General features: G+C 49.8%; 1 long non-coding RNA gene across 1 annotated transcript in view; it reads right to left on the bottom strand.

Annotated features, from left to right (window-relative positions):
* Positions 1-2,100, bottom strand: part of LOC108512680 (uncharacterized) — an 11,029-nt gene extending 8,929 nt beyond the window's left edge. The window contains exon 1 of the long non-coding RNA XR_001880657.1: positions 2,051-2,100. This is a non-coding gene — a long non-coding RNA (uncharacterized LOC108512680). The remainder of the gene's footprint in view (positions 1-2,050) is intronic.
* Positions 2,101-4,985: the final 2,885 nt, after the last annotated feature.

The following is a 4,985-nucleotide window of genomic DNA, read 5'->3' on the forward strand; positions in this document are numbered from 1 at the left end:
AAAAAAAAAAAAAAAAAAAAAATTCACTTTCCGGCCAGGAGCGGTGGCTCATGCCTGTAATCCCAGCACTTTGGGAGGCCAAGGCAGGCGGATCACTTGAGATCAGGAGTTCGAGACCAGCCTGGACAATATGGCAAAACCCCATCTCTACTAAAAATGCAAAAAATTAGCCGGGTGTGGTGGTGCGCACCTGTAATCCCTTGAGAGGCTGAGGCAGGAGAATCGCTTGAACCCGGGAGGCGGCGGTTGCTGTGAGCCGAGTTCCCACCAATGCACTCGAGCCTGGGAGACAGAACGAGACTCTTGGTTTTTGTTGTTTTTTTGTTTTTTTAAATCACTTTCCAGATGCTTTCTCCCCAGCGACCAGCAGGGGACAGCAAAGGCCCATGTCTTCGTTCAGGCTCGGTGCCTTGACTTGAAATGTGCAAGCATTTACTGAGCCCGGAGGGAGATGGTAAGGGGACTCCCTGTCTTCTCTCCTGGGACGCAAAAGTTGCCCAGTGCAAACCTTCTAGCCTGCAGGGTGGGCCCCGCGCCTCCTCCCCTATTCTCTCCAGTAACTGAATGTGGTTCGACTGCCAGGCTTTTGCATGTGTGGTTTCCCCAGCCTGAAACACTCTGTTCCCACCCTGGAGGTCGGAGATGCTGGGTTGGGATGGAGACACTCCTGACCTGCTAGGCACAGGGTATAGCGTGACCAAAGACGGGTGTAGAAGTAGGAATCACCGGCCGGGCGCGGTGGCTTATGCCTGTAATCCTCGCACTTTGGGAGGCCAAGGTGAGCGGATCACCTGAGTTCGGGAGTTCGAGACTGGCTAGACCAACATGGAGAAACCCCGTCTCTACCAAAAATACAAAATTAGCCAGGTGTGGTGGTGCATGCCTGTAATCCCAGCTATTAGGGAGGCTGAGGCAAGAAAATAGCTTGAACCCGGGAGATGGAGATTGCGGTGAGCCGAGATGGTGCCACTGCTCTCCAGCCTGGGCGACAAGAGCAAAACTCCATCTCAAAAAAAAATATAATAATAATAAATAAAAAAGAAGTAGGAATTACCTAGAATCCAAGTTAGAAAACAGAGAGCCCTTCAATCGTGGCCTTGAAAACCACACAAAGGACTGAAGCAGGTTGTGTGGGAGTAAAACTGAGGGCCAAATAGAAGCTGAGTCCCACGACCAAGGGAGCTGGAGTCACTCACCTCTGGGTCCTCAATATTTGCTGATTGACCTAAGACGTGCGTGCCCTTAAGCCTTGCAGTCTCTCTCCAAGCCTCAGTTTCCTCATCTGTAAGACGGGGCTCATGATATATATATATGTGTGTGTGTGTGTGTGTATGTATATATATATGTGTGTGTATATACATGTGTGTGTGTATATATATATGTACATATATACATAATTTTTGGTTGGTTGTTTGAGATGGAGTCTCACTCTGTCGCCCAGGCTGGAGTGCAGTGGCATGATCTCGGTTCACTGCAACCTCCACCTCCCAGGTTCAAGCAATTCTCCTGCCTCAGCCTCCCAAGTAGCTGGGATTACAGGTGCGTGCCACCACACCCGGCTAATTTTTGTATTTTTAGTAGAGACGGGGTTTTACCATATTGGTCAGGCTGGTCTTGAACCCTGACCTCGTCATCCGTCTGCCTCGGCCTCCCAAAGTTCTGGGATTACAGGCGTGAGCCACCGTGCCCGGCCGGGACTCAGGTTATTATGCAAATATCCAGAACTAGGCAGATCAAGATGAAAGATACCAATGATCCTGTCACGTTATAAGGCAAAATAGGATCTCCTCCCCAGTCAGAAAAGTGAACTCTCAGGCGTCACTCCTACTGGATTCCAGGTTTGATAAACATTTATGAAGCACCTACTGGGTACTAGGAGCTGTTGTAGAAAAGTACTGGGGAGAAGGCGGGGAATGAAATATACAAAAATTCTGACCACGTCCACAGTGCCTCGCCCCGCCCCACTACTTGCCCCAATCCTCGCAGAAACCGTTTCCAGCCCCGCCCCCAGCCCCGCCTCCTCTCCCCGCCCTCTCTTTTCTGAACCTACCAGAGCGAGGCGAAGGTGAGGGTAATCTACATATTCATGAAGGATCAGCCAATCCACAGCCTGAACTCGGATCTGTCTTCAGAGCCTAGTTGATTGTGACGTCAAAAGTGATGCATTATGTAGCCGAGCGCGGTGGCTCACGCCTGTAATCCCAGCACTTTGGGAAAGCGAGGCGGGCAGATCACCTGAGGTCAGGAGTTCGAGACCAGCCTGGCCAACATGGTGAAACCCCGTCTGTACTAAAAATACAAAAATTAGCCAGGTGTGGTGGCAGACGCCGGTAATCCCAGCTACTCAGGAGGCTGAGGCAGGAGGATCGCTTGAATCCGGGAGGCGGAGGTGGCAGTGAGCCGAGATCGTGCCATTGCACTCCAGCCTGGGCCACAGAGCCAGACTTCATCTGAAAAAAAAATAATAATAATAATAATAAACGTGATGCCTTGTGTGATTTTTAAAGGTGCAGCAGCCTCTCATGGTCTTAGTTTGCATATCTGTAAAATGCAGGTTGGGTCGTCAGGGACATAGAAACCAGTGCAGAACAGTGACGCTGAAATCGCTTTGCCACCCTGGGTGAAATCCAGGGATCCGTTTTGAGCGTTGACTCCATGCCAGGCGCTTTACTCCAGCGGGGGCGCCCGAGTTCCTCTTAGAATGGGAGCTTCAGCACCGGGGGTCGCGGACAGCTCCCGGCTCTGGTCGGAGGGGCTTCCGTGCAGGGATCACTGGGGACAAGGGCCTGAGCTTTTTCCGCCTGTCTGTCCTCCATCAAAGCCTCAAATGAACCCAACCCTAATCTCTGACAGCTAAGGGGTTGCTACTCAGGACAACACTCTGTCCTTCGTCCCCAATCCTGCTCCTCCCTCGTCGTCTGCATCTCAGCTGATGGCAGTTCCATTCTTCCGGGTGCTGGATCCGAACCTGGATGCTCTCCTGGATCTTTTGTTTCTTGCTCAACTCCAATCTATCAGCAGGTCCTATCGCCCCTGCCCTTACTATTCCCTCCTCAAACGCTCACTTCTTCCTGCTCTTCTGCCTGGGTCCAGCTCCATGGTTGCCCACCTGGACCTGTGCAATTGCCTCTTCCTTGGTCCTAGGCTCCACCCTCTTCCCCACAGTCTGTCCTCCCTGCAGCAGCCACCAGAGGGGGGCTGTGAGCACCCGAGTTAGGGCCTGTCCCTCCTCTGCCCACAGCACTCCATGGCTCCTACCTTCCTCTGGGTCAAAGCCTCCCTGTGACCTCTAAGGCACTCAAGACCTTCCCTGTCTCCTCCCTGCCCTGCCCTCCTCCTCTCCCCCGCTTACTCAATCTGTTGAAGCCACACGGGCCTCCTTGTTTTTCCTCAAAACCTGCAAACTTCTTCCCATCCCCTTTCCACTCACAGGACAGTCAGGGGTGAACAGAGGTGGGAAGTTAGCAGAGGTCTGACTGCACAGGTGTCATAGGCTGCAGGTACCAGGTGAAGACATTGGTCTTTATCTCAAAGGCACTAGGGAGTCATAAGAGGTTTTTTGTTTGTTTGTTTGTTTAGATAAAGTCTCGCTCTGTCGTGTGGGCTGAAGTGCAGGTGCAGTGGTGTGATCTTGGCTCACTGCAACCTCTGCCTCCCAGGTTCAAGTGATTCTTCTGGTTCAGCCTCCCAAGTAGCTGGGACTACAGGTGCGCACCACCACACCCGGGTAATTTTTTTTGTATTTTTAGTAGAGACAGGGTTTCACCATGTTAGCCAGGATGATCTCAATCTCCTGACTTCATGATCCACCCGCCTTGGCCTTCCAAAGTGCTGGGATTACAGGTGTGAGGCACCACATCTGGCCCATAAAAGAGTTTTAATTGGAGCAGAGGGGCAATCACATTTGCATTTTAATTTTCTTTTAATTTTTTTTTATGTTTTAAAGAGATGAGGTCTTACTATGTTGCCCAGGCTGGTCTCAAACTCCTGGGCTCAAGCGATCCTCTTGCCTTGGCCTCCCAAAATGCTGGGATTACAGGCGTGAGCCACTGTGCCTGGCCACTTTTCTAGTTTATTAAGGTGGAAGTTTAGATTATTGATTTGAGACTTTAAAAAATAAGCATTTAATGCTATAATTTTTCTTCTAAACACTGTTTTAACTGCATCTCACAAATTTTGATGTATAATATTTAATTTATTATCATTGAATTTTAAATATTTTCTTGTTTTTCTTATGAGTTCTTTGATCTAGGTTATTAAGAATTATTTGTTTAATTCCCAAATATTTGGAGATTTTTAAAAACATATATGTATGTAAGTGTGTGTGTGCATGTGTGTGTGTGTATATATATATATATTTGTGTTGTTTGTTTTGAGACAGAATCTCTCTCTGTCACCCAGACTGGAGTGCAGTGGCACAACCTTGGCTCACTACAACCTCCACCTCCTGGGTTCAAGCGATTCTCCAGCCTCAGTCAGCCTCCCAAGTAGCTGGGATTGCAGGCATGCACCACTACATCCAGCTAATTTTTGTATTTTTAGTAGAGACGGGGTTTCACAGTGTTGACCAGGCTGGTCTCAAACTGCTGACCTCAAGTGATCCACCTGCCTCAACCTCCCAAAGTGCTGGGATTGCAGGCATGAGCCACCACACCTGGCCTTTTTACATAATATTTTTGTGATTTTCTTCTTCTTTTTTGGGAGGGCAAGGGGAGATGAGAGAGAGGATAGAGAGGGTGGGAAGCAGGTGGGTGGGGCAGAGGGGAGAAGCAAGGGGGCAAGTGGAAGGGGAGGTAGCAAAAGAGAGGATGGAGATGAGGGAGAGTGGGTGGGAGGGAGCAGGAGGATGAAGTGAGGGAGCAGGTGAAGGGAGAAATGGGAGAGTAAGAAAGAGAATGGGATATCTAATTTAATTTTATTTTGGTGGCCTGGCGCGGTGGCTCAAGCCTGTAATCCCAGCACTTTGGGAGGCCGAGATGGGCGGA

The sequence above is a fragment of the Rhinopithecus bieti genome, unplaced genomic scaffold (assembly GCF_001698545.2).
Source record: "Rhinopithecus bieti isolate Rb0 unplaced genomic scaffold, ASM169854v2 scaffold_30687, whole genome shotgun sequence".
Taxonomy (NCBI): domain Eukaryota; kingdom Metazoa; phylum Chordata; class Mammalia; order Primates; family Cercopithecidae; genus Rhinopithecus; species Rhinopithecus bieti.